Source organism: Cygnus atratus, chromosome 22, assembly GCF_013377495.2.
Source record: "Cygnus atratus isolate AKBS03 ecotype Queensland, Australia chromosome 22, CAtr_DNAZoo_HiC_assembly, whole genome shotgun sequence".
Lineage (NCBI taxonomy): Eukaryota > Metazoa > Chordata > Aves > Anseriformes > Anatidae > Cygnus > Cygnus atratus.
In genome coordinates, this window is record NC_066383.1 from 7,921,586 (window position 1) to 7,931,446 (window position 9,861).

Consider the following 9,861-nt stretch of genomic DNA (forward strand, 5'->3'; position numbering starts at 1 on the left):
TGAATTTTTGCAGAATTAAGGCAAATATTATCAAAGTTATAACGTTGGTGGCAAAGTGATGGAGCAGGGTTTAGGAGATAAGTATCATCGAAGCTCCCTGTGTAAGCATGTATCTGAAAACAGCAGCAGTAGGCGTGTAAGGTGTAGTCTTTTTCAGGGTTAGGGACAGTTTGTTCTATTTTTGGAGCTTTTGCCTGCGGTTTGGCTGGCTGTAGAGTCTTTAGACCTTGAAGCCTTCTAGATGTGAAGTGCTTGGAATTCACACAATAGAGGTATGTTTAGGAGGTGTTGCCGGCTACCTTGTTTTTGGGAAATGGTTGGGTATGCTTCCTTTTTATTTGGGTTATCTTTTAATCTCTAGATATATCAAGCCATTTGCGTAACTGTCCAGAGGCTTCACAAAAAGCTTCAGTACGCATCGCAAGGGGCTTGACTGCATAAGCGCAGTATTACGGAGAGACTGAGCAGGGTCACCTTTTTCATCTGTAGAGGATAAGTGTGTGATTATCCCTGTTGGGGCTGCTGTGCATTCATGGCCTTTTGGCATTTGTGGACCTGAGGGTGGTTTTTTTTTTTTTTTTTTTTTTCTGGCTCTCGTCTCTGTGCTTGAGTCCTCTGCAAGGAGCTGTACTGTTTGCTTGTCCATCACGGATATGACCTTCTTGTAGCCCAGGGCATGGGCACGGACACTTGAATGAGGCACGAGGGTGAGTGGATGGCAGCGTGAGCCCTGAGTTGGTCAGTGGATTGTGTTAGTCTGCTTTGCCTGTTGGGCAGGCTTTGGAAGCACCTTGCGACAGCAGAGTACATCTCCTGTCACGTTGCTGAGGCGTGCCAGGCGTCAGCAGTTCCAGTTCCTGAAATGCTGGAGATGCTCAGGAGCGCAAGAGGAGCTGGGAGCGTGATGCACCTCCTTGGTATGTTAGGTGAGCGAAGCGGTGGTACTGGGTTGGGGAATGTGGGTCTGGGGCTTCTTGGCTGTTGGGGTAGGGGAGGAAGGAAGAGGAGTGGGTATAGGCTGTTTTGTGGATTGTCACATTTGTTTGTTCTTTCTCCTTGGTCTAAGCTACGTGACCTTGGCTCAGCGTGGTAAATGGAAGCGCTAAGCCTGGATCGGGAAGGTGAGTGGAGAAAAGTTGGAAAAAGGGCATTGGTTTTGGTTTGGTAGTCTATTTGTCCCACCTCCGGGTGAGTCCTCCTTTCTGGGAACGAAGAAGATACTGGGAACATCCTAGTTGGTCTCTGTGGTCCACCTTGAGGATGGATTCAGACCCCTGAGAATTAAGTCCAGGGGCAAATACTGTGTGTTTGGGGGTGGTTGGCAGGGGAAGGCGGGCAGTTGTCTAGAGTTTTGTCTATCTGACTTCAGTAGCAGAGCTGAAGAGCTGAAACTGTTTTGTTTTTGAGGTGGGTGTTTCACTGGAAGAAGTTTGGCTGGTGTGCCAGTGCCTGATGGCACTTTATTTCTGCAGGTGAAGAGGAGCCTTATGCCGGAAGCAATGTCCTGGCTAGCCTTTGTGTTCCTTGATGAGGATGGAACCTGCCTCCCATCATTCCCAAGCTAAGTTGGGGGGCAAGTGCTATGTTTGCTTTTGGGTTTTGAATGCACACATAGGGCGAGGGTCTGTGCTTTTAAGTCATTGCAGTGGATGGGGCCATTTAGGATTGATCACGGTCAGACAGAGTGTGTGGGGGGGTGGGATTCTGTCAGGTACAGCTTGAGCATGTGCCAGGCAGGGCAGTTGCAGCTTGGTGTCTGTGTTCTGTGTTGTCTGTGCTGTGCTGTTGCTCTTGGTGCTTGGCAGGCCCTGGGGAAGCCATCCTGAGGGCGTTGAACCCTTGACCTCACTGGAATAATGTTGATGCTCAATTGGAAGCTGAGCATTTCTTGTCTTGCAGTGGGAGCCTAAAGAGATCATTTCTTCTGTGCATGTAATTTTTTTTGTATCAAATGTTTCTTGATGTGATCATATGTTACGCGCTCCTCAGGTCTCGATATCCTCATTGCCTTCTTCCACTGGACAGATTAGATGGGCAACTTGCTAGCCACACCAAAGGTCCTAAATGCTTGTTTCATCATCGTAGGGCTGATCTGAGCGCTTCTTGACTGGCAGTCGCAGCTTAAAGCGCAGATGTGTTTCAGGTCTTGTGCATCATATTCAGTTTCAGATCGCGTCTGTTTCCATCCTCACTCTTGCAGAAGTCATCTGGGTCGCATCAGGAGCTCTGTCTTGGGATTTCATTTCCGAAGCGTTTTTCTTATGGGGATTGCACTCCCCATCCTTCTGGTCTCTTGTCTTAAAGGCAGGCTTTTTATGCCTCCATCATCCCAGTTCTGGCAGTTGCTTCCAGTCACATGTTGTGACGTTTGAGTCTCTCCTTGGGTCTGCTGCAGAGCACCTGTTCTGACTTGCTGTTGCTGTAGGGCTTCCCTCTGGGAGTCTTTTTTTTTTTTTTTTTTTGCACGCCTTGTGTTCTGTGTTTTGTTCGTAATGTTTGTAGCGTGCCTGTGTGTGTGTGTTTGGCCTGGAGCTGTCCTGCCTGGCAGTTAGTGATGGTAGCTAACGTGGCGGTCCATCGGTGTACTAATGCATTGTCCGGACTGTTTTGGCAAAGACATCCGGTCTGCCTCTGGGCACGTACTGAAGGGCAGCTGGCACAGAGTCATCTCAGTGGTGTTTGGCAAATGTGGAGGGGGAGACTCGAGCTGCTTGCGAGCAGCTGTTTGCATAGTGCTTGAATAGTGCTAATGGAGAGGTCTGTCATTGAATCTTGAAGGCTTGCAGATGTGGAGTGTTTTTTGTTTTTTTTTTTTTTTCTCCAGTCCTAGATAAACTGTACAAGGAACCGGTCAAAGGAAAGAGCTCCTTCTGGAGCTGTCAAGCTCTCGTTTGGCAGCTCGGTGACTGGCTTGGTCTACCTCTGAGGTGCCGAGGCAAGTTGTCTGCCGTTTTGAAACGGTAACATTGGCAATGGGGTCCCTTGTGTTGTTGAGGGATGGGTGCTAATGCTGGCAGCTGAATGATTATCTTCTGACTGTTTTCATTTGTTAAAGCTTAAACGCAGTGTACAACCTGCGACGTCACACCCAGAGCTGCCTCTGGCAAGGTGAGCGATGAACAGATGGAGCACTTATAGTTGGGTTGCGGTTCTCACTGTCACTCTAAGTTTCCCCTCTTTTCTGTTTTAGAGGTGTTGTAGCTGGCTTAAGAGGGTAGATGGAAGCATCTGCCTCGGGGTAGGTAAGCAGGTGGAGGTAAGGCAGCAGATGAGAGTAACTGTCCTAGCTGTGCTGTGGCTTTGGATGCTGCCTCGGCCTATGCGTTTCTTCCTCTTTGACAGGTGTCTCGCAGAGGTTCAAAGGAGCAAACTGCATTCTGAAGAGCTGCGTAAGTAGGGCGGCTCATCATGAGCTGGGTTGGAGCGGAATGGCCAAGTAGCGTGAGGTGACTCTGAAGGGTCTCTGTCTTGCTTTGCAGGTGCCATGGCAGGCTTTCCACACAAGTGGCTGAGGACTTGAGATGAGACCGGAGAGTGACAAGGAGCAGCACGTGCAGGGATGGTTTCCAAGCGCTGCGGTTGCTTTCTCTTGTGTTCATCGGGTGCCACAGGCAAGGTGGGCTATAACATCAGTCTTTCGAATTGGAGCAAAGGAGATGACTTGCATGCTGCAGGGCATCTGAGAAGGGTGTTTTAACAGGAAAAGTTTGTCTGGCGTGGCGGTGTCTGATTGCAGTGCGTTTCCGCAGGTGAAGAGGTGCCTGGAGCCCCATGTCATCTAGCCTGCGTGTGCCTTGAGGATGAAGCCTGCTTTCCAGCAGTCCCTAAAGCTAAGTTTGGCCTGAAATGCCACGTCTGTGTCTTGGGTGGGGTTGTACCTTGGTGTCTGTGTGATATGTTCATGGGGATGGCTTTTAAATCAGTGCAGCAGAGGAACAGAATCCAGTAACAACTGTGTGAAGAGGCCCTGGGTTCATCCTTTTCAGCCTAGTGTGTGCCAGGCAGGGCAGTTCCAGCATGTGTTCTATGGTGTGTGTTTGTTTCTGTGTACTATAGTATCCATTTATCAGGTCTTGTTCCCATAGTTCTTGGCTTCTGCAGTGCTTGCTGAGCACCGTATCATGGGTCTTAAATGTACTGTCAGGTTGGCACGGGACTAGTAATGAAGTGTTTCTTGTCTTTCATTGGGACTTTAAAATGCTGATCTCTCTCCAGAGCGTGATGTAGTCTACGTTTCTTGATGGCGGCCATCGTGGCCCTCAGTCTTGGGCTTGTGTATGTTCATGTACAGTTCGGGAGCATGGCTCCATGTGGTTTGGGGTCCCGGTTCTGTGGTTTTGGACTAATGTTTCTGGTTTGGGGGGGCGGATATGGGTGGCTCTCTGCGTGGTGCTGCCCCGGCCTGTCCCACTGCCGTGTGGTACCGCCCCGGCCGAGTTGGAGCATGTGAGCAGCTGAAGAAAAAGAGCTGGCGAAAGAGAGGTATTGCAGCAGGTAGGCTGTGCCTGTGAGGTGCCTGAGGATCTGCCTTTTCTATTTTTTTTTTTTCTTTTGTGGGTGCTTCCTGCAGTCTAGGAGAGGTGAATCCCCACGTCGTGGAGTGCTGAGAAAAGGCGAGAGGGTCGTCAGCCCAGTCAGTGTCCCTAAGCAATGACCCCTAAGGCAAGTCTTTGAAGTGTTTCCCCTCTGTTTTAGTAGGTGCTGTGGCAGGCCTTCCTCAGAATCTGCTGAGGGTCTGAGGTGAAGCTGGGTGGGATAGAGGAGCAGTGTGGCGGGTGATTACTTGAGAACACAACGATCATTTTATCCCTTTGTTTTCCCAGGTGGTGTGGGTGATGCCGGCTGTACTGTTGGAGCTTGGACTCAGAGAGGAATGGGTGAGCACAACCGTATGTTGCTTCAGTGATAGTCAGTATTGCGGAGGAGGTGGGCATCAGGGCCGGTGTGCTAGTGAATGCTGGTACGCTGTTTTTGCAGATGATGATAAGCCTGGCAATGGGCTAAGATGTCTCCCAGTGGCTGTGCATTTCTTGAGGTGGAGGGAATTTACCATCCAGCAATCTGAGAGCTAAGTTGAGGGGCACCTGGTATTTGCATGTGTGGAGTGGCTGATGGGAGCTGGGAGCCAGAGCAGCACGGAGCCAGCTGGCTGAATATACTTGGTGCCACTGTGAGGGTGGTTCAGGCTGGGTCACCTTCAGGCTGCTTGAGGCTGGGTCACCAGGCTAATAGAAGGAGCAGGGGGTATTCTGTAGCGTGAGTGTATGTGCCAGGCAGGACAGTTCCCATCTGTCCATCTGTCTTGTAGCGCTGCTTCCGCAGCGTGTGTTCTGTGTTATGCGCTCCTCGGGTCTCGATATTCTCCTTGCTTCTTGCACTGGACTGACTAGACTGGCAACTTGGTAGCAGCGCCAAAGGTCCTAAATGCTTGTTTTGTCATCATGGGTCTGATCCGAGCACTTCTTGTCTTGCAGTTGCAGCCTAAAGTGCAGATCTGTTTCAGGTCTTGTGCATCATATTCAGTTTCAGATCGCGTCTGTTTCCATCCTCACTCTTGCAGAAGTCATCTGGGTTGCATCAGGAGCTCTGTCTTGGGAGTTCATTTCCGAAGCGTTTTTCTTATGGGGATTGCACTCCCCATCCTTCTGGTCTCTTGTCTTAAAGGCAGGCTTTTTATGCCTCCATCATCCCAGTTCTGGCAGTTGCTTCCAGTCACATGTTGTGACGTTTGAGTCTCTCCTTGGGTCTGCTGCAGAGCACCTGTTCTGACTTGCTGTTGCTGTAGGGCTTCCCTCTGGGAGTTTTTTTTTTTTTTTTTTTTTGCGCCTTGTGTTCTGTGTTTTGTTCGTAATGTTTGTAGCGTGCCTGTGTGTGTGTGTTTGGCCTGGAGCTGTCCTGCCTGGCAGTTAGTGATGGTAGCTAACGTGGCGGTCCATCGGTGTACTAATGCATTGTCCGGACTGTTTTGGCAAAGACATCCGGTCTGCCTCTGGGCACGTACTGAAGGGCAGCTGGCACAGAGTCATCTCAGTGGTGTTTGGCAAATGTGGAGGGGGAGACTCGAGCTGCTTGCGAGCAGCTGTTTGCATAGTGCTTGAACAGTGTGCTGGAGGAGGTCTGTTGAATCTTGAAAGCTTGCAGATATGTGGTTTTGAATTTTTTTATTTTTATTTCTTTCCCCACCCCAGTAGAGGGTAAACCTTAGGAGGAACTGGTCACAGGAAAGAGCTCCTTCTGGAACTGTCAAGCACTCGGTAGGCAACCCGGTGACTGGCTTGATCTACTTCCCAGATGCTGAGGCAAGGGGGCTGCTGTTTTGAAACGATAAAATTAGAAATGGGGTCCCTTGTGTTGTTGAGGGATGGGTGCTAATGCTGGCAGCTGAATGATTATCTTCTGACTGTTTTCATTTGTTAAAGCTGAAACGCAGTGTACAACACGGGACTTCACGACCAGAGCTGCTTTTGGTAAGGTGAGCGATGAACAGATGTAGCAGTTATTTTAGGGTTGCGGTTGTCACTGCACTTACTTAACTACACAAAATACAGTTCAAGTCCTGTTTATATTCCAGAGGTGGTGTAGCTGGCTTAAGAGAGCAGATGGAAGCATCTGCCTCGAGGGCAGGTGAGGGGGCAGAGTAAGGGAGCAGATGAGAGTACCTGTCCTAGCTGTGCTGTGGCTTTGGATGCTGCCGCAGCCTATGCTTTTCTTTTTCTTTCACAGGTGCCTTGCACAGACTCAGAGGGGCCAAGCTGCACTCCTGAAGAGCAGCACGAGAAGGGCAGGCTGGTCGTGAGTGGGGTTGGAGCAGGATGGCCAAGTAGCGCAAGGTGACTGCGAAGGGTATCCATCTTGCTTTGCAGGTGCAGTGGCAGGCTTTCCACAGAAGTGGCTGAGGATTTGAGAAGAGGTTACAGAGCATCAAGGAGCGGCACGTGCAGTGATGGCTTCCAAACGGTATGGTCGCTTTCTCTTCTGTTTATCAGGTGCCACAGGCAAGGTGGGCTGTGACATTAGTCTTTAGAATCGGAGCAAAGCAAGTCACGTGAATGCTGCAGGGCATCTGAGAAGGGTGTTTTAACAGGAAAAGCTTGTCTGGCATGGCAGTGCCTGATGGCAATGTGTTTCCACAGGTGAAGAGGTGCCTGAAACCCCATCCTGTCTAGCCTGCGCACACCTCGCTAAGAATGAAAACTGCTTTCCAGTAATTCAGACAGCCAAGTTACGTCTCAGCCTCGAGCATCTGGGGACTGTGCCTGTGCTTTTGGGCCTGTCTGTAGCATTTGGCACCTGCATTAATACTTTCTTGGCACACGTGCAGGCTTCTGGGGCCTGTGTCTTGGGGGGAGGGTTGGGGCCAGTGTCTGGGGGGGGTGTGGAGCTGCTTGTACACCTTTGGGGCTTGCATCTGGGGGGGGGTTGGGAGCTGCTTGTACAATGTAGGGATCTCCATCTGGAGGGGGTTGGGAGCTGCTTGTACACCTTTTGGGGCTTGCATCTGGGGGGGTGGTTGGGAGCTGCTTGTACACAGTAGGGTCCTGCCTTGGGCGAGGTTTGTAGCTGCTTGTACATCTTTGGGGTCTGCAGCTGGGGGGAGGTGAGAGGTGCTTGTCTACTATAGGTGCCCACGTTGGGGGAGTTGGGAGCTGCTTGTACACTTTTGGGACCTGTGTCTGGGGGGGTGTTGCGAGCTGCTTGTACACCGTAGGGGCCTGCAGCTGGGAGGGGTTGTGAGTTGCTTGTAGACGCTAGGGGCTTCCCTCTGTGGGGCTTTGGGGCCTGCCTCTGGGGGGGGTGGGTTGGGAGCTGCTTGCACACCCTTGGGGCCTGCCTCTGGTGGGGCTTGGCGTCTGCATCTGGGGAGGGGGGCGTTTCAGTTCATGGGGGGGGGTTGGGAGCTGTTTGTGGACAGTTGGGGTCTGCATCCAGGTGTGGTTGGGGCCTGCGTCTGGGGGCGGTTTGGGGCCTGCTCGTAGACTTCTGCAGCCTGCGTCTGGTGTTTGGGGGCTTTGCTGTAGCGTTTGGGGCCTGCATTTTGGCTTTGGGATGTGCTTGGGGCCTGCGTCTGGGGCTTTTCTGTAGCATTTTGGTCGCGTGTTTGTGATTTGGGGTCTGTATCCAGGGTTTTGCCTTTTTGTAGTTTTCAGCTTTGTGTCTGTTTCTTTGTTGGTTGTGTAAGGAATGGTCCAGCAATTCGTGCCACTAAGGGATTTGAAGGGTTAACATTGAGGCCTGGGTTTAGGTGATAAGAGAGCAAAGGGATTTCTTTAGAGAAAAACTGCTGACTCTGCACGGACGTGCAGTAACTTCTGACATCCGGCCAAGAGACCACCAGATAAGGAGGAAGAATATGAGCCTCCCGTCCGAGCGGCCCCCGAGAGACTACCAGAGACTGATAAGCAGGCGCCCTTGGGAGGACTTTGGATTTGGGAAACCAATTATAATAACCCTGCCTCTTTTTGTAGTAGTAATAAATATGAAGTAGCCTAGGAGTATAAAAAATCAGCCGTCTTACGTAACGGGTATGCGTCTTGGTGGAGCAGAGACTCCCAGCGCTGTTTGCTTGCCTCTATTCGTTTAATAAACTGTGAACTTTGATTGCAGGCCTTTTTGGGACTCAGTCATTTATAACAGTTGTCTGGGGTTAGGGGCGGTTTGGCTCATTAGTCAGTGTCATTAGCATTGGGGGGTTGATATGAAGGGTTAGGGTTGTGGTTAGAGTTGTTAGGGTTAAATGGAATAAGGATTTCAGGGTAAGGGGATCAAGGTTGTGGGAATAAAAATGTTTTTGCACAGAGTTACATCGTTTAGAGGGAAGGAAGGTGGTATTGAGATATGCTTGCAGTGATAAGAAAGCTCAAAAGACAACCTTGTAAAATGCAGACAACCACAATCCTTAGAGCAATTGGGTGGAAATCACAGTGTAAGAAACATACCCACCTCAAAGAGGAAAACAGTCAAGAAAAAAAGAAAATTGACTTGTAACAGGCCAGCAGCTGTGTATTTTCTGTGAAGCACCGGATAGGTTGCGAACCTGGATTACCCAGACAATGGGGAAACTGGGGAGGGTCCCAGTCAGCGAGAGGAAAAAAAATTTATATGAACTGTGTTATGGAACTAGTAGGTGGCTTGTGGGACGCCTGTCATTGCAATCGTGAATAAAAATGCTACTTCACTGAGATCCTTGCCTGAGCCTATGGTATTGGTTACAGAGTGTTTCTAATAAGGTGTTAGGGTTTTAAGGTTTCAGGGCTAAGGCACTAGGGTTGGGTTTCAGGGTTAGGGTTTAGGGTTAGGATTTTAAGGTTGTTAGGGTCGGAGTTTTAATAGTTAGGGTTTGGTGAGGTTAGTGTGTTAGGGCTTCAGAGTTTTTTGGGCTTTAGTGGTGATAGGGTTTTTAGGGTTAGGGTCTTAGGGTTTTATTTGTGGTCAGGTATTTAGGGTTAGGGTTTTAAGGTTTTAATTTTTTTTTCAGGTTAAGGTCTCCAGGGTTAGGGTTTTGAGGGTCTTAAGTTTTTTGGGTTAGGGGTTTTAGGCATAGGTCTTTACGGGTATAGTGTGGTAAATTTTATTGGGTTAGGGCTGTAAGGGTTTCTAGGGTTAGGGATTTTAGGGTTAGGTTCAGGGGTTAGGGTTAGATCAGTGGGGGCCTTAGGGTTAGGGGTGAGGGTTGATAGGGGTTAGGCCTACTATTAGGGCGGAAGGCCAAAATAGGAGAGTGGGCCCCCCCCAAAAAACTTGATGGGTCGAAGCCCAAATTAGGGGAAGGAACCTCAAAATTGTGGGGAAGAACCCTGAAATGGAGAGGTAAAAACCCAAAATTGAGGGGAAACCCCCAAAACGGAGGGAAAAAAAACCTCC

The 9,861-nt window shown here is 49.9% G+C and overlaps 2 long non-coding RNA genes across 2 annotated transcripts; both read left to right on the forward strand.

The window, feature by feature from the left end:
* The first annotated feature begins 3,341 nt into the window (after positions 1–3,341).
* Positions 3,342–4,645, forward strand: LOC118252476 (uncharacterized). The gene is made up of 3 exons (XR_004780145.2): positions 3,342–3,389; positions 3,480–3,616; positions 3,750–4,645. It is a non-coding gene; the product is annotated as an uncharacterized LOC118252476 (long non-coding RNA).
* A 184-nt stretch (positions 4,646–4,829) lies between these two features.
* LOC118252477 (uncharacterized) lies at positions 4,830–7,314 on the forward strand. The gene is made up of 5 exons (XR_004780147.1): positions 4,830–4,877; positions 6,189–6,254; positions 6,420–6,467; positions 6,864–6,957; positions 7,134–7,314. It is a non-coding gene; the product is annotated as an uncharacterized LOC118252477 (long non-coding RNA).
* The last annotated feature ends 2,547 nt before the right edge of the window (positions 7,315–9,861 follow it).